The sequence below is a fragment of the Bombyx mori genome, chromosome 6 (assembly GCF_030269925.1).
Source record: "Bombyx mori chromosome 6, ASM3026992v2".
NCBI lineage: Eukaryota > Metazoa > Arthropoda > Insecta > Lepidoptera > Bombycidae > Bombyx > Bombyx mori.
In genome coordinates this window covers 8,714,165-8,740,870 of record NC_085112.1, presented here as the reverse complement: position 1 = coordinate 8,740,870, position 26,706 = coordinate 8,714,165, and the positions used below count along the sequence as shown (strand labels likewise).

At 38.8% G+C, this 26,706-nt stretch overlaps 1 long non-coding RNA gene across 1 annotated transcript; it reads left to right on the top strand.

The window, feature by feature from the left end:
• The first annotated feature begins 14,508 nt into the window (after positions 1–14,508).
• On the top strand, positions 14,509–16,879 carry LOC134199005 (uncharacterized). Its single transcript, XR_009973320.1, has 3 exons — positions 14,509–14,949; positions 15,406–15,526; positions 15,618–16,879. It is a non-coding gene; the product is annotated as an uncharacterized LOC134199005 (long non-coding RNA).
• Positions 16,880–26,706: the final 9,827 nt, after the last annotated feature.

Below are 26,706 nucleotides of genomic sequence, written 5' to 3'. Positions count from 1 at the left end.
TATAATCTTTTCATCAGTACATCGAGGATCACTTAAAAAGTGCTTATTTGGTTGTGGTCTTTTGTTTGTTTGACAGTCAGCAGACATTAATTGCGTGAATACTAACTAATAGCCGTCGGAGCTCCGTGGTTCGTGAGGAACGTTGATCTACACGACGACCTGGGCCTCGAATCTATCCAGAAATACATGAAGTCAGCGTCGGAACGGTACTTCGATAAGGCTATGCGTCATGATAATCGCCTTATCGTTGCCGCCGCTGACTACTCCCCGAATCCTGATCACGCAGGAGCCAGTCACCGTCGACGCCCTAGACACGTCCTTACGGATCCATCAGATCCAATAACCTTTGCATTAGACGCCTGCAGCTCTAACACTAGGAGCAGGCTTAGGGACCTCGGTAACCGTACTCGTCGAACTCGACAAAGAGTTCGCCGTGCAACCTAACCCATGAATCAGCTCGCTGAGTTTCTCGCCGGATCTTCTCAGCGGATCGCGATTCCGATCCGGTAGTAGATTCATTCGCGAAGCAATTGCTCTTGAGCTGTTAGGTCTCCTTCGGAGGCGCTCGGGTAAGTGTTAGTAAATCCCACCCCTCCTGGCTGAGTCTTTGCTCGCCCACCTGTCCTGGTGAAACTGGAAAGGCCTCCGGGCCACCAGTAATCCTTTAATCATAAAAAAAAACTACAAATTCGTTCCAAATGCGGAAACCAAAAAGAGATAATAATAAATCTATATGAATTTACAAAGAATAACAAATTTAAGGTGACCTCTCATTTAAAGTACACTGACCTATTTCTTCAAACTAACTATAATATGTTTATTTAAATATAAAACATACGTGTATCTACGAAGTGTTAAAAATACATCGCCACGTGGCCAGTTCGGTTACGAGCTTCGCACGGAATAGATTATACCTTTTAAACCCATAAACAACAACAGTAAACACGATGTCTGAAAGCAGAGAATAAAAATGTTTTTCAGATCACACGTGAATGCTCTTTATCCGGCCAGAGCATCTGGGTGCAAATGTCAGTGTTACGTTTAGCTCGCAATCGGAGTAATAGCAGTCCGTGCTAATGGATTGTACCTCACTACTTAGCCACGTACTTCGCATTGAATTATCTATAAGTAACCATTTGATTTTTAAATGGAAATAGACGTTATGTACGTTATGTTACGTATGTATAGTACGTTATTATAAATAAAATAAATTAGTTTTATCTTCTATATTATATTATTATATACTACGATGTCAAGAAGTACAAAAAAAAAATGTTATTCAGCCAAATTTTATCACCAAAGCGACTCAAATCTTACGTCTTACCTCGACCACTTTTGAAAGCTTTGTTCCACGCATAAGCACGTGTATTTGATAAAGTCGATTCGCGTCGTCTGTAACATTATTAGTGACTTTGAATATGAAATTCCATCAAATTGACGATGTCAAATTATGACAACTTTCTTTTCGATTTTTTTGGCTATTATGAAATTCGCAATATTGACTAGATATGATATAATTAAAAACAACACTGTATATTTTAATAGTGCCATTCTCGCTTATTCCCCAAATCATCCATTCCTGATACTTTTCTACTGAATGTAAATACATATAATGTTACTTTCAGAACTGAGATGTAGCTCCTTATATTTATTATGTCATAATGACGACACCTTAAATGTTGATACCTGTCAAAAGGCTGTAAAACATGCCAATTAATTATACATATATGTACATATATTCGCTCGGAATTAGATACCATCCTTCGGCAAACAGTAAAAATTACTGGAATGCTGTCAACCAGTCTTGGGCATGGCGTAGATACTTAATACGTAATAGCGGATTCTCCTTCCAACTAGAGTACACGAATGCTTCGCAGTACAAATGACCAGGATTTTGTACGAGGCTGCACTAAAAGTATCGGGAATGGAATATTTCCACTGTTCCTGTCATATTAAAATCTTTTTAATTGAAAACTCCTTGGTTTTAAAAATCGAATACCATTTATTTATTTAAAAAAAGGTTCTCGGTCTTGTCACGAGGTTTTGTCAAACTTGTTTAGTCGTTGAGAAAATGGAATTGACTCGAGAAAATTCAAGAGCGATGATTTATTATGACTTTCGAAGTGGTTTAACACAAAAACAGTGTGTTGACCGGATGATTTCTGCATTTGGTGATGAAGCCCCATCCAAAACCACAATTTATCGCTGGTTTGCTGAGTTTCAACGTGGACGTGTCAAGCTCAGTGATTATCCCCGTCAAGGTCGTCCAAAAACTGCAGTCACCCAAGAAAACGTTGATGCTGTGCGTAAGCTGATTGAGGAAGATCGACATGTGACATACCGCGAAATTCAGGCAACTTTAGACATTGGCATGAGTCAAATACAAATAATCTTGCATGAACAATTAGGTGTAAAAAAGTTGTTTTCCCGATGGATATCGCGTTCGCTCTGTGAAGAGCAAAAAGCGGCTCGCATTACTTGGTGCGTCAGAATTCTCGAAAGATTCCACGCAGGATCCTCAAATGCTGTATACAACATTGTATCAGGTGACGAATCCTGGATATACGCGTACGAACCCGAAACAAAAATCAATCACGAGTTTGGGTGTTCGAAAATGAATTAAAGCCAACAAAAATTGTTCGTTCACGCAGTGTTGCAAAAAAAAAATGGTGGCCACGTTTGTCTCCAAAACCGGCCATGTTACGACTATTCCTCTTGAGGGACAAAGAACGGTTAATGCAGAACGGTATGCTAGCATTTGTTTGCCACAGGTCGTTTCTGAACTCCGTAAAGAGAACTGCAACCGCCGCATCATTCTCCATCACGACAATGCGAGTTCTCACACCGCGCACAGAACAAAAGAGTTTTTAGAGCAAGAAAACATAGAATTATTAGACCATCCGCCGTACAGCCCCGACCTAAGCCCTAATGATTTCTATCCTTTCCCTAAAATAAAGAATAAATTGCGTGGACAAAGATTTTGATCACCTGAAGAAGCTGTGGACGCCTACAAAACGGCCAATTTGGAGACCCCAACTTCCGAATGGAATGGTTGCTTCAATGATTGGTTCCATCGTATGGAAAAATGTGTCAAATTTCGCGGAGAATACTTCGAAAAGCAATAAATACATTTTTAAATAGTAATGTTGTGTCACTTCGTTAATTCCCGAAATTTTCAGTGCCGCCTATGTATATACTCATACTCATAATACCTAGTGTCACGGACTCCGTGGTTATCGCACCATCTCTTTCGAGGTGGCGTATGTGCTGGCTGGGACGCCACCTTGGGTCCTGGAGGCGGAGGCACTCGCTGCTGACTATCAGTGGCCCAGTTCTTGTGGACTGGGTGAATCGTGATAGAGGACGCCTCACCTTCCGGCTCACGCAGGTGCTCACTGGGCATGGTTGCTTCGGTGAGTTCCTGCACCGGATCGGAGCCGAGCCGACGGCAGAGTGCCACCATTGCGGTTACGACTTGGACACGACGGAGCACACGCTCATCGCCTGCCCCGCATGGAAGGGGTGGCGCCGTGCCCTCCTCGAAAAAATAGGAAACGACTTGTCGTTGCCGAGTGTTGTGGCATCGATGCTCGGCGACGACGAGTCGTGGAGGGCGATGCTCGACTTCTGCGAGTGCACCATCTCGCAGAAGGAGGCGGCGGGGCGCGTGAGAGACGCACAAGCCCACCGCCGTCGACGGGGGCCAGGGAGGCGGACCTCGCACAAGCCCTGGCCCTCCTAAGTGTTTCAGATCCCCCTCACATGTCGGTTTGGGAACCGGCGAAGGGGGCCTAAGAAGACGACGTGCAAGCTGCTCTGCACGCGTTTTAGGTAAGAGCATCCGGGTGATGGAAGGCCGGCTATCCTCGAACCACGCTGGTTTTGACCCAGCGGGGTATTCCGTAGGATAACCCATTCTAACCGGCGCCATCTAGGCGGGCTCCGGATAGCCTGCCGATCGAGAGGGCTGGTGGTCGTGGCGCCGACGACCTCCTGTCCGGCGTCCTGAAGGGGAGGGTGGTGGGAGAGATGTGCTCTGCACTAAGCGGTTCACTCAAACGCTTCAAGGGCTCCCCCCTTTACCTTTTCATGAGTTCTGTTCTCATGCGAGGTTTGGATACTGGTTGTTGAGCGACAGGAGGTTTTAGTCGGTTCGACTCTGACGTACCCCGCCCGCCATCCCCAGTGGAGGGTGGGAGTCTGGCGATTTCCTTATGACCAAAAAAACAAAAGTGTCACGGACTATTACCAAAATTTAACAGTATCCCGAGTTTGATTTCATTTTATGGTATATTTTTATAGTTTTGTTTTCGCTTAAGTAACTTTTCATATGCAACGTTTCCAACCAATTCTGTCATGGTTATATTAAGCAGATATACGAGATAAGGACATAAGCAATCAACTTCAAGGGTACAGAATTCAAGTATCGGACTTTGATTTCGTAGTAGAAAAAATTATTATCACTTTAGCACCTTGGCACCATTTTCGGCTTCTAAAATTAGTAAAGTCCTTATTACATTGCAAACGTGATTTTGACTTCAGGTAGCAGATTCTGAGCCGGTTACGAGATCACTACATGGGTTATGTATTTATCTGCCCATCGACAAAAAAATCCAACAATCTCAAGTTGTTAACCAATATGTTAATGCGCTTTATTTTTATTGGAGTAATGGATATGCTACCTTGAATATTAAGAGTATAATTCAAATTTCTGCGTTCAAAATGCGTTGAGGAAACCAAATATGGTGCGTGGTACTAACAGTGGGAGCTGCTACAATGTTACACAATACTATCAGTTACCCTTTAGTCACTTTTTGCCCCTCGGCAATGAATCCACGTTATTTCAAACAAGATTTGCTAGCGGCATATACCTAATTGTATATGAAGCATTTAAAACATTCCGCCTAAGTTTCTCAAGACGATCTCATTAAATTATGAAAATCACACACAAAGTAAATACACAGTTTGAACTATATTCAAATTAAACGCTCTAAGTAAACCAAACCATAAATTCATTTGTTAACATTTAAATTAGAATTCCCGTCGATTCGTGTACCGAATACGCTTCACTTATTAAAATTCACAATGAATTAGGTTTATTAATAAAACAGTTCAGTTCTTGAGTACCTGACTCACGACACAATACAACAGTGACAAAGAACCCCTAACGAGGCCGAATTTATCGTGAACTTTCCACTAATACCGTCATTAAACAACCCTTTGTTTTCTTCTTTGATAAAAACGCCTCGAACCACCTCCGACTTGGTAATTTTTATCTTTCGCTGCTTGAATAGACACCTCAAGAACAAAAGGGGATAGTCGTCTTGTCGCCGTCAAGGAATGTCTTTGTCGCATGCCGAATTTTCTTACTAAAATTTAGACGTTTACGTGGATTTTTAACGATTTTTCATTACTGCTTCTAAAGATAAAAGGCGTTTAATTAAGTTATTAAGATAGTTACTGATAGTAAAGTATCAAACATATACATATGTTTGCTTCATCACTTTAGCTTTTTATATACACATTGATAGTAATAATAAGTTCATTTAATATTTATTAGCGTTAATGAGCTAGCGATTTAGGTAATATTAAACGGTCACTGGAGCCACAAATACTGCGACATTAATGCCGCCTTCTGAATCATACCATCTTATCTATCTATCCTATCTTACGGTGGTACATACTCGCGTGGGCCTACCTAAAAACCTGTAACACTTAGCTAAAGACCAAGAAAAGTTTTGTATTAATTACTTAGGATCATCTCATTGAGTCGCGATTCCGGTCCGGTGGGCTATCACAATTGTTTTAATGAATCTATTCTGCAAGGCACTGCACTTGCTTTTTTTTTTTTTTTTTTTTTTTTTTTTTTTTTTTTTTTTTTTTTTTTTTTTTTTTTTTTTTTTTTTTTTTTTTTTTTTTTTTTTTTTTTTTTTTTTTTTTTGTGTTTTGTCAGGAGGAAATCGCCGGACTTCCGCCCTTCACTGGGGATGGAGGGCGGGGCATGTCGGAGTCGAACCGACTAAAACCTCCTGTCGCTCAACAACCAAAGTCCAAACCTCACATGAGACAGAAATCATGAAAAGGCAAAGGGGGGAAAGTGAAGTGTTTAGTGCGGAGCACATCTCTCCCATCACCCTCCCCCTCGGGACGCCGGACTGGCGGTCGTCGGCGCCACGACCACCAGCCCTCTCGGTCGGCAGGCTATCCGAAGCCCGCCTAGATGGCGCCGGTTAGAATGGTCTATCCTACGGAATACCCCGCTGGGTCAGAACCAGCGTGGGTTGAGGATAGCCGGCCTTCCATCACCCGGATGCTCATGCATAAAACGCGTGCAGAGCAGCTTGCACGTCGTCTTCTTAGGCCCCCTTCGTCGGTCCCCAGGCCGACATGTGAGGGAGACCCGAAACACTTAGAGGGCCAGGGCTTGGGCGAGATCCGCCTCCCTGGCCCCCGCTCGACGGCGGCGGGCCTGTGCGTCTCTCACGCGCCCCGCCGCCTCCTTCTGCGAGATGGTGCACTCGCAGAAGTCGAGCATCGCCTTCCACGACTCGTCGTCACCGAGCATCGATGCCACAACACTCGGCAACGACAAGTCGTTTCCTATTTTTGCGACGAGGACACGGCGCCACCCCTCCCATGCGGGGCAGGCAACGAGCGTGTGCTCCGCCGTGTCCAAGTCGCAACCACAATGGTGGCACTCTGCCGTCGGCTCGGCTCCGATCCGGTGCAGGAACTCACCGAAGCAACCATGCCTAGTGAGCACCTGCGTGAGCCGGAAAGTGAGGCGTCCTCTGTCACGATTCACCCAGTTCACAAGAACCGGGCGAATCGCCTCGACGGTCCTACGACCAGCCGAAGGATCGGCCAGCCGTCTGGACCATGACTCCAGCACGGACCGCCGAGATTGGGCCCTCCGCGCTCTGACCACACTGGGGCTGAGACGTGCCACGCCCCGGGCACGAAGGTCAGCCCGCCACTGATAGTCAGCGGCGAGCGCCTCCGCCTCCAGGACCCAAGGCGGCGTCCCAGCCAGTACACACGCCGCCTCGAAGGAGATGGTGCGATAGCCACGGACGACCCTGACCGCGATGGTGCGTTGCGGCCGTTGCAGCAGCTTCGCTACCCCCACGGCCAGGGACTGGCCCCACACGGGCGCCCCGTATAGGGCCATTGATCGCACCACCCCCGTATAGAGACGGCGCGTCACCTGGTCAGGCCCCCCCACGTTGGGCAAGAGCCGGCTTAACGCGCCGGCCACCCCCAACAAACGAGGGACCAGGTTCTGAAAGTGAGCACGGAAGGTCCAACGACTGTCCAGAATGAGGCCGAGGTACTTCAACTGCACCCCGACCTCGATACGGACGCCTCCAACCATGATATGGGCATCGACAGGTGGCACTCTCCGGGGCCTGTGGAACCACATGGCCTCGGATTTACTGAGCGCCACGTCGAGGCCCAATCTCCTGATTTTGCCGACGACATGCGCCACCCCAGCGGTGGCAAGACGAGCAGACTCAGCAAAACTCCCCCCCCGGGCCACGACCAGCGTGTCGTCTGCGTAACAGATTACGCTTAGGCCCGGGAGGAGGGCACCCCTCAGTACCCAGTCATACCCGATATTCCACAAAAGGGGGCCGAGCACCGACCCCTGTGGAACACCGCGCACGACCGGGAACCTGTGCACGATCCCACCGTGTCCGGTACACGTGACCGATCTGTCCTCCAAGTAGGAACCCACCAGTCGGCGAAGGTAGAGAGGCACTCCGTGTCTTTCCAGTGCCCCCCCTATCACGGACCAGGGCAGGGTGTTAAACGCATTGGCGATGTCGAGCGACACCGCCAAGGCCACCCCACCCCTGGAGACGGCTTCTTCCGAGAGAGCCCGTACGCGAAGGATCGCGTCCACCGTTGAGCGGCCCTCTCGAAAGCCATACTGCTCCGCCGACAGATCGGGTCCCACCCCGACCAGATGCTGAATGATGCGGACCGCCAGAATGCGTTCCAGCAGCTTGCCCACCTCATCCAGCAACACGATGGGACGGTACCCGGCGGCAGTATCCGCCGGGCGCCCCTCCTTTCTCAACAGCACGAGTCTGCCCGTCCTCCACGATGAAGGAAACCGTACTGCACTTGCTAGGGCTAGTGTTAGCAAGTTCTCTCTGGTTGAGCCCCGTGAGCTTTCCTCCCATCCACGTGTAGTTGGAATAACCCATTAGGCCACTAACGATTAGGTAGCGGAAAAAATAGTAATGAAAAATCAAACAAAACTTAAAGTAGTGATTACGTCTTATGAATCTGTGTTATGTTTAGGGAACTTGTCACCAAAGTTTGACAGTAAAATTTGGAACAGCGACATAAAATAGACTACAACAAACAATGCTAAAATTAAAACACTAAAAAGCTTTGCAATTTACGAATGTGGAGCTCCAAATTATGTTATGTTCAGTGCGAAATCCGTCCGCTTTTGTTCCCGGCGGAGTGCATACAATTGAATTATTTAAGGGATCATACTATTAAATTGCCTAGTAAGAGTCAGTCTGTTGAAACAACGCTTGAATTTAGGTATAGCATTTTATCATTCAAATAATGTGAAGGTAAAAGGATTGTAATCTGGAACATTTCTGACGAATATAAAATTAGTTGCAGTTTGATTTTCGTATTTCTCTGTCACCGTCACAGATAATATTATTACATTTAAAAATCAAATACCTACTGAATACATTGATTGCGCTATGAAATAACTTAGACAAGTTTTCCTACGTTACTCTCACCTTTTAAATGTAAATTAAGGCATTTAATGAGAATGTATGAATAATTGGTATGAATATTACTTCAAGATAAGTCTTGTTTTTAACACTCGACCATCTCAGAGCAGTATTAGCTTACTTGAATATGCTTAATACTTAGTAACATTGAACTTTACCGGACAATTTCGATCTTTGAACATTGCGTGTCAAAAAACCATTTTATTGGAAGTTTTTCATTAATGTGATGCTGTAAAATATTTAAGGATTCAATAAATAACCGTAACGAGTAAAGAAACCCTTATATTTGTTTTATATATACATTACTGGCCTCTGGGGATACGACGGTCAATAAGTTATTAGGGGTAACTTTACAAAACACTTTCGTATGAAAATATCGTGCATAGGTAAACATGGGTAGGTAAAGTTTACAGAACGTATATTTCTCGGGAGAATGTGTCAGACATTATGTCAAGGGTTTTCCCGGCGGCCAAAACTTTTAGTTTAACTGTTCGAACTCATTGATAGGCACTTGCCTGATCTATCAACCAGCCTCACTGTCAAACACAATGGTTGTGTGTTTCGCTCGTGCTAACTTTGTACAGATTATAAACGTCAAATTTTCAAAGTTGTACCTAAAATTTAATATGTTATGAAACTTATAGTACATATTTCATTTCGTTTATTTTATTGTTATCATCTATCATCTATCTATCCTATATGCGTTCGTACGTGTGCGCGCACATAATTTGTGCTTATTATGTTTTCGATGGTAATAAAAAAAAAAGAAGTAACAAATATTTCAAGACATTTCCAAATTAAACAGAATTAAAAAAAAAACAAAAAAAAATCTTTATTTTTAACCTAAAGGTCACTAAGCAAATATCCAGTTTAATAAACCACGCGACCCGTTGAAAAAAGTTTACCTAAAGAGTTTAAGAAGACTGGTATTTGTAACATCTCAATAAAGCTGCATTTCCGAATCGTAGTAGTTGCATCTCAGTAGTCGAGACACGTTTTGCAGACAGTTTCTTCCAGAGCCGGCGCTGAGTTGGCAAACATGAATACGTAAGGGATGCAACAGCGATTTTGTCTTCGGAAACTGTAGCATTCATAATTAAGTGAACATTTTATCTATCTCAAGCTGAAATTCATTGAATTAAATTCGCAACGTACAACGTATTACCGAATGTTTTCGATGCAGTTTTCTGTATTTGTATTCATTTTCACACGTTTCTAAGATAACAAGTAGCTGACATAAACAAAAAACAGTATTGATTCTAATCTCTTCTTCTTCTTTTTCTCCACCTTATCCCACTAGGTGGGGTCGGCACAGCTAATTTTTCTCTTCCATTCTCTTCTATCAGCCGTCATCTCAACACTCACTCCTCTCTCTCTCATATCGTCATTCACACACTCCATCCATGTCTTCTTCGGTCGACCTCTTCCCAATCTACCTTGCACTACCATTTCCATACATCTTCTAGTCACATGCATTGATGCTAATCTAATTTCAATAAAATTTAATCACTTTCTTTACCTTAAACTTAATACAATTTTTTTTTCTTAGGTGGGTGGACGATCTCACTGCCCACCTGGTGTTAAGTGGTTACTGGAGCCAATAGACTTCTACAACGTAAATGCGCCACCTTGAGATATAAGTTGTAAGGTCTCAGGTATAGTTACAACGACTGCCCCAACCTTCAAACCGAAACGCATTACTGGATCACGGCAGAAATAGGCGGGTGGTGGTACCTACCCGCGCGGACTCACTATAGGGTCCTACCACCAGTAATAAATTTGTCAATTCAGAGCAGCAAGATGAAGTTTTTTATGATCAATCAATAACAAATAAAAATTTCGTCTCCTAACAATGTGGTTCAATTAAGTTTTGTCGAATATGAATGAGTACAAGAATATATTTGCAATTAAAACCGAAAAAGTTAGAGAAAAAAGAGGGAACAAAAAGGGGGAACATTTTTAAAATTATTTTTATCTAATTTATTTATTATTTGGGAACTGAGGCGTAAATAGTAATTGTTGAGTGTAACGGATGCTCACGGTGCAGGCTTGCCTAGTGCAAGCTCCGTAGTTGTTCAAATTGTAATTTGTTTTGGTAATAAATTATTTTGTATTGTATATGTCATTCGACCTCATGTCTCAAGGTTGGTGGCAGCGGTTTCGCAATGCTGTTAATGAGCTTCAGTCTACTATCGGGATGTCAACATCGTTTCCACCTAGTGATATAGAATCGGATCGGTTTAAAATAGTGAAATGAAAACCAAAGCTTAGTAAACTAAATTACCTTGAAAGTTTTGTTTTTTGCTTTTGTAGGCAGACGAGCATACGGCCCACCTGAAGGTAAGTGGTTACCGTTGCTCATGGACGTCAGCAATGCCAGAGGCAGAGCCAAGCCTACTTTTTTATTTATAGTTTTTACAGATTATTTCTGTAATTTAAAGCTTTTCCTTGGGCTCATTGCTGAAAGGTAGACTACCAGTTTAGCGGCGAAAATCTCACCGGCCTGTATTTTCTAAACCTTCTTAGCACTTACCTTCGTAATTACATCTCTTCAGTGTCGGTAGTCCGCGAGCACTGTTTTGAGCATTAAGGGGTCCCATTCTCTTCCTTATGAATTAGAAACTCTTTTTTTGTTATTTTAATAAATTTATTGAAACTCAACAGGATTTTTTTTACATTTACGTTCGCGCTCTGACACAATTTTTACCTTTACGAAGGCAAGGTTTTTTTTTAATCACAGGAAGATTGATTCACGAAATACGTTTCCCCGGAACAATTACAACCATTTCAAAAATTATTCTAAAGCTACTTAGGCGGATATGAGCAGAACTTATTTTATTGAATATTTATGATTTAATAAACCGAACTTATCCGAGTTAAACTTGCTTGTAAATAACCGTCTTTCAAAACTTTAACTCTGAGGCCTGGCTCTGGCCTAAACGATAAGTCGTCTTATATTGGGTGATACGACTATACCGGTGAACAATTTCCATAGACATTTTTAAATTTTACTAATGAAATACATAAAACACAAAAGAAGAAACATCGTTAGGATCTATCTATCTAACAGTATTTTTGTCTCGAATTACTAACTCAAGCCTTTGCATTGTGATTGAGGTCACAGCCTAATTTCAACTGTTTTTACTGCTGCAATTAGCAATGGATTGTTTACAACGGGTCTGCTTGTGGCAAGTTGTAAGCTCATTAAATTTAATATGTCTAAATAAAAAGTTTTCCCATAAATCAATCTAACAAACTTAAAATAAATATTGTACAAGTAAGGGGTTCCTGAATTTCACAAATAATTTTATCCACATGAAAAGTTCAATGAACCGATCCTTTAATTTTTTTTACATTGATTGCATAACATTTAAATTGGGTTGCGGAAACATAACGGTACTTGAGAGACAGGCAGTCTCTCATACGGAAAATATTAGCTTTGTTAACTGCTTAACTTTCGTCTAATTAACTCTCTAACTTGCTATCAAGTGCTATCTACGTGTCTGTGATTCGTAAGAGATTTGTCTTTCCACAATTGCTTTATCTTCCAACAGCGACTAATTAATTATGCACTTTCAAATAATTATATAATTTTTTTTATATTTGGATTGGCATACGGGAAGTTTTGGGGATGGGCACATGGATGTATCCCACATTGGCGACTGGGGAGGTACCGTCTCCGAATCTCGTTACGCAATCTCGTCGTCTTTATGTGTTCAAAGGGGGCATTTTGGGCAAATGGGTTTACGAATCGACATTGAGAGAGTTTGAAGCACTCAGGGTACAAAATCTCTGTTCCTGTCCCTCCACAATCGCGGCGGCTCAGTGCTAAGATTAGTTGTCTCTTTCTGGACACTTATACCTTATACCTACCCGCTTTAAACATTGCGAGTTCCTATTGGAAGATAGGCAGCCGGTAATGTATGGTATAATCGACCGTTGTGCTTACTTAAATTGTGGGTTACTTACAAGATATTCATGAAAACTGTAATTTTTTTACTGTCCTTGTTTTTATCTTCCTTACCTGATGAGCATACAGCCCACCTGATGGTGAGTGGATACGGTCGCCCATGGACGTCAGCAATGTGCGTGCTTTATGAACGATGAAGTTATAAATATGGTAATAGAAAAAAATTATTAAACTGATGTTCTAACAATTTATAACTTACAATTTATTTATAGTCTAGGTTAAATCTACACGGATGTTTAATGTATTGGGCTGAGTTCGTGGAATAAAAAAAAAAGCAAAGCCTGCAGAGTTTCTACCGCGGTTGCACAGTGCTGTGGCATTTTATTTCCGATCCGGTAATAACTTTGATTTTCAGAAAACTTTATATTTAATTCATAAGAATTTAAAGGAATTGTTACAGAGTGATGAGATCTTAAACAAAAGTGACTAGTATTTTTTTTTTATTACTATTATATATGTTCTTTGATACGAACCAGTTGTATATTTAAATTTTCTGAAATCAAGTATGTATATGCAGCATCCAGTTACTGTGTAACGGACATAAAAATTTATGGGCCCCCGTACTTATTTGCCTTTGTATACTCACATGAACGATGGCTAAGTCTTGCTTGTCTATATCTATACTAATCTATACTAGGAGTGGGTGATATAAATCGTATATAGATTCAATATCTATATATCGCAACAATATCGTTGAATCCGATATCGCCCCGCACGAAATCTATATATCGATATCAGCCGATACACGATATTGCTCGATGTGATGCGCATCGGCGTATCGTACCGATCAGGGGGGTGCAACTCCCATACAAAGGAAAAGAACATTCAACTAGCGTCATCTTTAGGAACCGGCGAGGTCATTTTTGAAACGTTTTGGCCTTAATGAACTAATAAACTCACTAGATGGCAGATACGAGTTCTGACTCAATAAAAAAGGTTAGCGTACTTTGAAGCAGTGCTTCCACTTTTAGGGAATTCTCTCTTTTTTAGGGAAAAATAGCTGATATTTTGAATGATAAAGACAATTTAAAAAATTCCAGGATTTAGGATATTTCTGGGTAAAAAGCAAAGCCTATACTAGTAACTGTTGTGAATTTTAAAATAAACGATAATTAAAGTAAAACAATGAACATTTTATTTTATGGAGAGAATGACATTAAGTCGAGTTGACAAGTAAAAGAATAAAACAGAGTTGTGTATAAAAACTATAAAGAAGGTTTGATTCAACAGTAACCCTCTAGTAAAGTAAATCATAGATTAAGCCACTGCTTTTTTCTTAGGGATTCCCCAGAATCCCAATAAGTATAATCCGCCAAATTTTTATTTACCTGTTTTCGTTGATGTCACCAGAACTTACTCGTATTGTAATATACAGGTACTTCATGTACCATGAAAGATTATCACGAAAACCTTGTAATTGTCATTTCACTTTTGCTAGCAGTTCCTTCTTCAAAGACTGAGGTGGAAAGATTATTCAGTGTTCTCAAATGTAAAAACTGACAAAAGAAACAGGCTTTCTAATGAAACCCTGAACGGCTTGCTTCATAGAAAGTTCCCAACTTTGCCAGCAAACAATTGCTCAATTTTAGAACCGAACAGTGTTAGGTTGCGTGCAGCAAAAGAATATAAAAGCAATGCGTTGACTTCCTTGAAAATTCTAATCCTATAGATCTATAATCTTCTGGGGGCGTTTATATTATATATACCTACATTAAATAATATGCTGTGGTTTATTTTCTGTATTTTATTTATGTTTTCTATATAAAGGATTTATGAAAGTTGTTTAGGAAATTTTAGGGATAAATTCAAAAGAAACTAGGGTAAAATGTGGTAAAAAAAACGTAACTGGAAACACTGCTTTGAAGTTTTCAAAATTCCAGGGCCGTAAAACAACCTCAAAAAAAAAAAGAGTTTTCAAAATGTCGTAACGCTTTAATTTTTTAAATCGTTTTTTTTTGGTCTTGGTGTGAGTTATTTTACGTTGTAGTATTAATTTAGAGCAACTTTTAGCTTTATGAGAATATTAGACGATTAGACATTGAGAAACTCTGTTTTGAATTCTCTTTAGACATAACTTGGCTCCAATACTTTTTTCTTCGTTAGCGTTTCGTAAGCCTGTGTAACTATTTTCATTTCTTACAGAAAGTTTATTATTAAAAATCAGCATGCCTCGAAGATCGAAAATGAAATGCTATTTCGGATGCCTTGATAACGGTGAGTTTACACTATTTTCCCGGTATATTATTTGCTAACAGAATTATTATTCATAATATAATTAAATGAATTAGCACCAACTAATGGTCCTTCCTATTTCTGCTGCCTAGCTATCATATATGTTAAGTTTTGATCAAAACAGTCGGTATTAAGTCTCGTACTATCACACACACACCTCAGATAATAAAATTGTCTCGAGTGGGTGGAAGTATTTATGTTTTGCAACTCAGCGTATTATATGCTTATTGTCAAGTGGGCCCGAACTAGTTTTTTGGAATGATCAATCAGTCATGCTTTCCTGTTTAAATAAAATACAGCACAATTGATCTCACATCCAAAGTTAGATGATGGCATTCACGTTTTGTTTCCTGGTGTTTGATAACTAAGTTACACCAAGTGGTCTGTGACTACGTTCATCCTTCTACCCAATATAAAATAATGTTTTTATTTTTGTAGACAAAGGTTTGATAATGACAAAATTTTATGGAAAAATTATAAGGAGCACTAAAATGTCTGAAACATGAAAAGATTGATGCACTATATTTGAACCAGAACGTGTTATATAATATATTAATTTGTAAGTAAGATTACATTAACACTAAATTTTTCATGGTCGTATTTTTTCAATATTTGTTACATACTTAAGATACTTTGTTTCTCCGTTTCAGAAGAGAAACTGATTCAGCAAGGAACGTGAACTCTCAAGGGATCTTAATTTTTTTTAAATATGTTTATAATTGATAAATTAATAATTGAAATAGTTCATAAGAACTAAATTGATGCCAATTTTGTTTTAAAATAGGTTGTTTAGTTCTTATAGTTATAGTATTACGTTTGAATAGTTGTAATTAGTAAGTTAGTAATATATGAAAATACTGATATAAATTTTTGTAAATAACCTTTTGTAAATTCTACGAGAAGATGATTTTAATTAATGATCAAAAGTCAACGGTCTTCAAAAGCATTATTTGCAATTATTTAGATTAACTGTGGAATATATTTTTACTAAGTTGTGTTTTCTGTATGAGCAGATATAAATGAAAATGCCCAAACATGATTATGTTTCTTACATTTTCATTATGTGAAATCAATATGCTTGTGACTGAGTATATTAATAATTTATTAAAACTTAAGTGATAGACAGCAACCCCTATGGCACTGCTGAAGTTTATAAGCACTGGTGACCACTTATCATGAGCCGGGTTGCGTGCTCGTCTGCTGTTGAGTCCAATAAAAATTTTCGAAACCCTTTCTATTATTTAGATGTAATATTAATGTACATTTAATTTGGATTAAAAGATAAATTTACATTTTATGTTTGCATGTGTATGTTTATAATTCATTTGCATGTAACGAACATCAGTTTCTTTTGTAACAAAATGCAAACTAATGGTTTGTAATGAATGTAATTAACTTTAAGATGATTTTCTTTCAATCTGCTGTTTGTTTCATCTAGTATTACCAAATATAAGAATGTTAAGAATAATTTAGTATTCACTTTAGTGTGTGTATTATCTCTACAATGCTAGTTTAAATGACAATTATTGTATGACGAAGCATAGGTAGTGTTTATAGATGTAATATTTTCATACAAGATGATCATGATCATGATCTGTCACGATCAACTTTAAGCAAGAACTGCTATCGTTAAGAAACAAATTTATTTAATTTAATTCAAATTGTCTACTATGTTTGTAATGGAAAGCTGACATGTTTATATTTCGCACAAATGACTTATTGACATAGAATGATTTGATTATCTAGACTTAATTAACTTTTAGATAACTTTCGATTTAATGTTAATAAGTACGCTAGTAGGATTAATCTAGAGGAATTATTGTTATTCGAAATTTTATACAATTGTACGTTCATACAATCTTTTAACAGAAAATTGTTTGTAATATAGGGAAATTAAATAGCTTACAGAGAATTACAGCTTTTTATTTTAAAAAACTGTTTTCTCTCTGTATGAAAAGATCTTATCGATTAGAATGCTGAACACAATCAAACATTCCTTAATATCTCATAAGTACTACCGGGAATTTCAGCGATTCTAAACGATAAGATTTTTTCATAAAGAGAGTTATTAAAAATATTAAAATTACTATAAAAGCCACCTGGTGGGGGGTAGGGAGACTAATAATCGACCGTAGCGACGCCTGCTGGACCGGGCTTTAACTAAAGCAAAAATAAAAATGAGAGTTGCGCATCTATCTCGTATATATTAAGTGTATAATCTATGGTACCGATTCGTGAATATCAGCAATATTCGTTTGGTTCGTATCGAATCGGCCAGAGTGAGTGAGCGCACGATAGGGATATCATGTGATGAATGAAACAGAAACAGGCATTATCCATACAATTGTAAACCTTATATTTAAGTCCATATGTCTGTAGATTATTCTTAGCGTATCAGCAGGATACAATTTAGGAAAGAAGTTTCAACTTTCGACCCTAACTTGAATGCAGTATAGCCTATTTGCATCGTTGAATTTAATTTCACGCGCTTTGACCTTGAACTAGAATTTTTGGACAAGTGTTTATAAATACTTAAAAGTTTTTTGTGTTTGATTTTTAAAGTACACATTTTTCTATTTTTAGTTGAATCCAAATAATTGAGTTTATTTCTTGTGTTTGTATTAAACTTTTGAAATCTACACTCTTTTGGTATATTTTGTAATTTTAAATTAAGACACAAAATACTAAAAACTGAAAATAATGTAGCCAGTCCTAAGCCTGGTAAAAGCATGAAGGAAAGTTTTTTTGATATTTTTATTTTCATGTTCTTTTTATTACTTTAAGATCATATTATAAATTGATATCAGAAAACCAACCGTATAACGTTGACTTAAATCTATATCTACTACGATATTATATCAGCGTAACGTTTCAAATCTCAAATATCATGAATCGAGAAAATCTACTAGCATCCATCAATATATAGATTCAGAGAATATATAGATTCAATATCCGATATTGATACTCAATATATAGATACGATTCGATACGCGGCAAAACCGATATTACCCACTCCTAATCTATACTAATATTATAAAGAGGAAAGATTTGTTTGTTTGTTTGCCGCGCGTTACGGTTTGGAACCCATCCGAAGTTCCAGGCTGAGGGCTTGACGCGGATTCGAAATCCATCTCCGATTCGGTATCGGAGCCTGAACTCGAAACGATCGAGGTCGCGACGGGCGAAGCGCGCGATGACGTAATCGACGCGGGCGCGGGGGTGGGGGTAGCGTTAGGCGCTATGTGAGCCGCATCGTGGGAACGTGCGCTCGAATTTGATACGACGGCGGGGGGCGCGGCGCGTGCCTCCGAGGCACGTTTAAAGTACGCGGCGACGGACGCGGGGGGGGAGGGATTACTACGAGCGGCCCTAAACTCGAGATACTCGGCCCTAATTGACGGGTACCTATCCCGGATGAACCCGACAATGTCACTAACACTTTCACTGTCTTCCATTTTTCTTTCTTCTTGCCCGGGGGGGGCGGCCCCGGGACTTTTGTTGAACTCGCCGAAAGGCGAGGCCCCGGATAGGATTTGTAACCCCCCTGTGCTGCAGGACAGCAAGGAGCAGGGGGGGGGAATGCCTATGCCGTGAAAACGGCAATCGGCGGGGAAAAGGAAAGGAACCCGCTCGGGCTGTATAATGCTACAGCAGGCAGAATCGCGAGCGGGGGTCTAGTCTTGAAAAAGACTGTTGTTTTGGGAAGGGTTAGGAAATCGCTAGCCTGTGATAGTGCCACAGGAAGCCTGATCGTAGCGATTGGTTGCCTTGAAAAAGACAGTTGGTATGAGGTGGGTATTCACGGTCACAACACTATCACGCACAAATGTGTATTCCGATGCGTAGGTCGCAAGCGACCAACGGATTGGAAGGCACGTTCACACACAACCGAGTCGTAAACGAGAATGTATTCACGGTCACTAAACTGTCGAGCACAGCTGTGAGTTCAGAGACGCAGCTCGCAAGCGGGCCACGGATCGGAAAGCACGTCCGCGCACGACCGAGTCGTGAGCGAGAATGAGAAGCCGACATTGTCCCTGATGAACATAGGCTACTTTTATTTTTATTTTTTATTATTCTTTTTTTTGGTTTCATGTGTGTTTTAATGTTTCCGAAGCGAAGCGAGGGCGGGTCGCTAGTCTATACTAATATTATAAAGAGGAAAGATTTGTTTATTTGTTTGTTTCGAATAGGCTCCGAAACTACTGGACCGGTTTGAAAAATTATTTTTCCATTAGAAGCCGACATTGTCCCTGATGAACATAGGCTACTTTTTTTAATTTTTTTGTTTTTTTTTGGTTTCATGTGTGTTTTAATGTTTCCGAAGCGAAGCGAGGGCGGGTCGCTAGTATTGAATAATAGCTGTTTCTCCCTACAAATTGAAATACATGACTGATTCGTTGTAGAAATAGGTAGGACAGTTACCCGTACATGCTTACTAGCAGTATTCAGATTGAATTAATTGATTTTGTAGGTTTGATATATATATGACAGATAGAGGCTGGTTTCATGGTGTTTTTAAAATGATGACGTCAGCGTCGCTGACGCCATTCTCTTCATCATTACCATTGCTTTCCATAGTGACAGTAATTAAGAGTCACTTTTCCAATGAATTCCATTTATTAAATTTCAGGTGTACAACGATAACAATAGGGAGCTCCGCCTCGTTCGGCTGTTCGAGTCGGAAATCGGAATGCTTTGTGCGACAATAGCTACTCGTGTTGATAGTAAAATAGTGGAGGTAGCTTAGTCATTAATTCCGTCTTAAGCAGTTATTTACATGCGTAGCATTAAGGAAACAGTTAATTTTAACTAATTTTAGCTAACCAAATAGTGACGATACACCGACTTATACGTGCGTATATCCGGCGAAAACTTAATATAAAAAAAAGTAATAAGTAAGTAAATAAATAAATCAGTTCGTCTGTAGATCACTGAAAATGAAATGTAAGCAATTTGAGAAGAACCAGGCAGCGTAGTTTAATTAAAAGAAGATTCCTAGAACAGCCAGCAATGTAATTGGTTTATGTTAGGTGTTCTCAGAAATGAGAAATATCTGCTCCAATTAGAAATGTATGCGATTGATTATAATCTATTTCGAAACTGAGAACTAGAGAATTGTGTGTAATAAAATTGAAAAACTAATTAATCTACGTTGATATCTTGACAAGCTATAAATTTAGTGCCGAAGTCTGTGGATACAGCAAGAGAATACTTCAATTCTTGGCCAAGCAAGAATATTCCCTCTAGATATCATCTAGTTAATTAAAATGTCGATCGCGTTTTCACAATTATTGACATATACATACTAAACAATAGTTTTATTTATTTATTCTTTATTTGTACACACAGTTAATATAATACAGTAATTGCGATAAGATATAAAAAAATGGCGAGCTTAACTCAACAATTGAGTTATCTACCAGCTAACCGTTCTTAAGGAAGGAAAGCTTTACATGAGTGGGTAGATGAGTACAATCTAATCAATTTACTTATTTATACAATACACAATACACAATAACAATAATAAAAATAAACACTAATATATCAGACTATATACATACACAATTACACACATAAATATCATAAGCATATACATACACGTGCATATATAATGAAATACATAAAGTAATACTAATTTTTTTTTATTTTCTATTTTAGTTTAGAAGTTTCATAATTAATTTATTTATTATAAAAAAAAGAACACAATATTCCTAACCTAAAAGTACATGTTATTATCCGCAACATGCTTCGTCAGATTACAGAAATAAAGTTATCAGCAACATGCTTCGTCATAAAGTACAATACTTACTTTCAGCTGCAAGCGTCGTCATACTAAATTGATAGATAGTGCTCCTTTAATAGTTTATTTGATATTAAACGAATGTATTACCAAATTACATCGTTTGTGGCAAACGGGTAGCACAGCGCAACACAAATTCGTTACTGCAATCACGGACTTGGACGTTCGAAATCTGATTTACGTTTGATTTGTGGTCGAGTCTGGTCTACGTGTAGTGACACACGTCCCACCTATGAATACGATAAAACTTCGAACGTTTGCTATGTTTTACTACTTTGTAATTGAACTAGTAAAAACTGTGTGTTTTGTTTTTAAGTAAACCGTTTATTTTAATATTTAATTCTAGCTAGATTACAATAATCAAGTTTGCAAACATTTAAGGCGATTTATTTATTTGAAAGACACGAATGGCCTCCTTGATTAATGGAAGGAATATAGATAAGTTGTTGTGGCCAAAAGGATAAGACGTTCTGTGCATTCGTATCTAGCGATGCAACGGTGTTCGCATCTCGCAGGCAAGTACTAATTTTTGTAATGAAATACGTACTTAATAAATGTTCACGATTAACTTCCACGTTAAAGGAATAACATCGTGTAATAAAAATCAAACCCGCAAAATTGTAATTTACGTAATTACGAGTGGTAGGACCTCTTGTCAGTCCGCACGGGAAGGTACCACCACTCTGCCGTGAAGCAATAGCACGTGAAGGGTGGGGCAGCCGTTGTAACAATACTGAGACAAACATTTACGTTGTAGATGTCTATGGGCTCCGGTAACCACTTAACACCAGGTGGGCTTTGAGCTCGTCCACCCATACATACAATAAAAAAAATATTATATAGACAAAGCCAATAACGTCCCTCGCCTTCAGACATAAAGTCGAAGTTTCAATTATATTATTAAACGGCTGTTCCAACTTTCAAACCGAAACGCATGCTTGCTTTGCAGCAGTAAGAGGTAGGATGGTGGTACTTACCGTAATTATTGTTTTATCTGTAGAATGAAGAATTGCAATTACGACATTAATTGTTATATTGTGTTATTAAATACAAAAATACGCACGTATTAAAAAGTTGTGAAAACCTTGCGAGTGTATAAACAAAATCTTTTCTTAGATTATAACGAAATTGAGAAGATTTATAACGGAAATAATTTATTTTTAAACATCGAATGTACCAATCCAAATAATGATATAACTTTAAGAAATCATTTGCTGGAGAGATATTCGGCAATCATTATCGGGGGAAACTTTGTTTGTATCAAAACAACATCTGAAGAATTATGAATAAAATAACACTCGTACATATTTCAGCGAAAAAAATTGTTTGTTTTGTAGTCTTGGAGATTCCTTTTAAGTGCGACACGTGTAGTGCCACGGGAATATCTTTAGGAATTTAAAATTCCCGTCAAAACTTTCCTGGTACATAACAAAGCCATTAGGAGTAGACGAAAGTCCCGATGTTATTTTCTAAGTTTAGGAATCGGAAAGCTCTACTTTATCAAGTATCAGTGTCGAACTTTTGGGTGCTTAAGTCCTCAAATCGCATGTGATTTATGTTCTTTACTTTTATATAGTTTGTTGTAGTTTTCTTTTTGTTAGTTTTTAATGATTTTACTTAACTATTTTTGTTGCTTCAAATTAATTTTATCAGTAATTAAATAGTAGCTCTGTTTAAGATATTTCTGCGCAGCAGTTTATAGTTGACTTTATAGAAAAGAAAAATAAATAAATATATATATATATATATATATATATATATTTTCTTAGATGGGTGGACGAGCTCACAGCCCACCTAGTGTTAAGTGGTTACTGGAGCCCATAGACATCTACATCGTAAATGCGCCACCCACCTTGAGATAAGTTCTAAGGTCTCGATATAGTTACAACAGCTGCCCCACCCTTCACACCGAAACGCATTACTACTTCACGGCAGAAATGCGGACTCACAAGAGGTCCTACCACCACTAGAATATATATTATTTATATACATATATGGAGTTGAAAATAATTTGTTTCCAAATAAGAAGCCTCCATGACACATATTAAATTTACTGATATAAAGCAATTGCATATATATATATTCACATCGCAGAGTCACAAGCGGCATTTTGATTGCGATCACAAATGTATTATCAATGGATGCCCAAATCTGATTTACCACTGATTTGCGGTTGTCGGGCGGTTCGCAAACATTCACGTCACCAGCGCTTTACTTCGTATTCATGCCTGTCCGATAATGCACTTATTTCTGAATTCGTTACAGCCATTCAGGCTAAAGAGAATGTGTGTGCAACGCTTATTTACTAGAATTTTAATTATGATTAATGAGTCGTTTTATGTTGACATTTTCTAGTACGGGTATTATTATTATTATTAGATTAAATATCATTAGACCTGTCGTGCTGTATGGATCTGAGTGTTGGGCGACGAAAGTAAAGCATGAAAGAGGAGTGCATGCGGCATAGATGCGAATGTTGAGATGGATGTGTGGAGTGACAAGAATGGACAAGATAAAGAATGAGTATATCAGAGGAAGTGTGAAAGTGGCCCCGGTAAGCAACAAATTAAGGATCGGACGGTTAGCGTGGTATGGACATGTGATGCGTAGAGAGAAGATGCATGTGACTAGGAGATGTATGGAAATGGTAGTGCAAGGGAAGAGGTCGACCGAAGAAGACATGGATAGAGTGTGTGAATGACGATATGAGAGAGAGACAGGAGTGAGTGTTGAGATGACAGCTGATAGAAGAGAATGGAAGAGAAAAATTAGCTGTGCCGACCCCACCTAGTGGGATAAGGTGGAGAAAAAAAAAAGAAAAAATGTTTCTTGTATGGGTAAAACATAATGTTTATTTGAACTAGTGGTCCCCCGGTAGTCGAAATTCGTCTATAATTAATTGAAATTATAAATACACTATTACGATTCAATTGTCAAAGACTATTTTATACTTCTATAAATCAGAGATATTTATGCAAAAAGAAAAGTTTGACAATAAACAAATAGTATGCATGCGTGTGTGTGTTAAACACATGGTAGTGTGTGTAATGTTTTTTATTATTGATTTAATGTATTTTTTATGCATCATTTAAAAAAATATTAACATTCTGCCGTCCCTCTCTATATTCTCTATAAGTGTGGGAAATTTCATACTCCTCCGTCCGGGTAATTTTCGTAAAAAGCGATACAAAGTTTTTCCTTCACGTATTAATATATAGATATTGACGAAGTTATTTTTAGGTTTATCTATAGAATAATTAATTTAAAGTTCATTTTGATGTAGCCTTGATAATTAATAATACGATTTTCGTTGTAAAGAGAGAATTGATGCAGTTAGAACAAAATATATTAATATATTCCATAATCGGTTCGCATGATATGTGTTGTAGTGTTGTTGTAGAGAATTTAACCAGAAATTGTGCGTAAGATTAAAAGAGCGCTTCCTGGATTGATTGCTGAAAAAAATTAGTGGCTAGTTATAACTTAGTTAAGACACTATCAACGATCATCGTCGACTATCGCCTCGACGACCCGTCGGTCGGGCGTCCTCGGGGTGGCGCCGCGTGTCTGTTTGTAGTGTTGACCGCGGGAACCCCCCTACTCTGACCGGGTTCTGACCCCGGACGGAGATCGGACGTCGGGTGTAAGAGTGCAGGGGAGTCATTTAGTGGGTGGGCCCTATAATTCCTTGGGCCCGCGGTCTACTCTCAACACCTGCAGATCGTTGAGTCCCACATACCCCGCGCGCCCCCATAGGCGCGGGGACCTCGTAGGTGGTTAGGCCCCCGGCCCGAAAAAAAAAAACTATCAACGACCATGATGTCTGAAGTGTGATTATAACAAAGTACATATTGTAATTTCCTGATTATACGTGCGTATTTAGATTAATTTGTGATTTTTTTTTCTAAACACGTTCTCGTATTGTTGCTTTTGTATAAGGCACTTTTTTTTTCAAAATTATTTACATTCCTCTTCTCTTGTATTTAAAATTCAAAATGAAATGGAATTCATTCAATCAGAGCTTCTTTTGTGCGAGGACGTATGTTTACAAATGTAACATAACGCGGGTAGTCAAAGTAACTTCGTCGATTTGTCTTTGAAACGTTCACGAGGCATCTCCCTGGGCCTAAGGGATTATGGTTCGTAATGCCACCTAAGGACCGCTGTTGCTTGTTAAATTTAATTTCTGACAAGGAACGGGTATCGCTCCGAAGCGAGGGCGGCTGGTCAAACGAACCGTGGAAAGTAATGATCACACGAAATCCCAGATCAGGAATTAAGAGTACTTTTGTTTTAGTAAACCGACCGGAATAACGGTTGAAGTTTCGCGTTGTCATGCCGACAAATGATTTGATAGGCTTCATCAACCGAAGAGGGCTCGGATAATGTTTCTTTCGCTACCCGCCGACTTAAGAACGAACGCCGAGATAAAATCGTCAAAACAATATCGTCGTGAATTCTTACTTTCTATACATTGAATCGAAAATAGTATTGCCAACTTCATATATGAGTTCACTCTTTATGAGTTACGTTTTGTCGGCTGAGCCCTGAATAGCCGGCCGGTCGCTTTGATGGTATTGAAAGAGAAAATGCTTATCGCACCATCGGCCGTAAATAGCGGAGTGGGTGTCGAATTTCTCAACACATGCTACGAAAACACACTTATCCTTTCTACTTAAACTGTTTTCACATCCCTCTTCAATACATTGAAACTATTCGTTTCGACTTTGGCTAGTACTACGAGTTCTATATGTATCGAGATGACAGTAAATAAACGTATAGAGAAAATAAAGCAGTTTTAATGTTAATTCGTAATTAATGGAAACATGTAGACAAATTCCAATAAATTATTAACTATGAAATAACTATGCAAATGTTCTAATTCATAAGGTATGTATGTATAGAGTTGTTCATATCTAAAGAAACGTTTTTAAAGTGGGGTAATAGAGTTCTTATGTTATCACAACCATTTAACACTCATCTTTGGAATGAAAAAGCTAATGGCGCGGAACAAGCCGAAGTGGTTAAAATAAATCGACGACGTCCCATTTCCTGCAGTGAGTAACGCGACCTCATGGATCCGTTCTAAAAATTGAATTCGCGTTATCTAAGTCCTAGATCATGATGTACAGGGACTTCATATTAAATTTCAAGGGTCTGATCTCGTTTCAAAGTGAAGATTCGGTGGTTCGTTTCATTAAGTTCATATCGAAGCCAGCTGATGTTTATCTTAGAGCTGTTTCACTGTCTATCCATTTTTTTTAATTAAAAATTTACTCTTTTTTTTTTGGGGAACAGTGGCATAACACACTTTAATTATCTTTCACCATTTCATCTTAGTCTTTTATTATCAATATTAATTACTTTTCACTGTTACTACTAGTTTGTATATATTTATACTCATAATATGTATATATGTGTATTCAGTTTGTTATTATTTTACATATATTCATTTATTAAAGAGATATACTTTTAACATCTTTGAAGTACAGTTAAATATTTATCATAAGTTTTTATCTGTATTTTTGCCTGTAAGTCTATGTATGAACCGTGTTTAGATTTTTAGATATTTCACATCTCATGGAGGTTGCGCCAGATCCTACACAAATGGCAAAATGCTGTTCTCTATCTTGAACTGAATATTTAAAATTACGTTAATTTTGTCTACATTGCCTTGCCAAATAATATTCTTCGTTGAAAAGTCATTCATGAAAAGTATTAATTAATCAGTATTAATATATTCCTTTTGATAACAATTAACATTTAACAAGCGAAGTTTGAAGGCAACTTTAAATAAATCTCGTGTTCAGACATTATTTGGCAAATTAATTCAGAAAGTTTATTTCAAAACACGCAAGGAAAAGATGTTTGTGCAGAACGATAAAATCTTCATATTTTGTTCAGTTTATATTACACATCAAATAAGCCATGTTCTG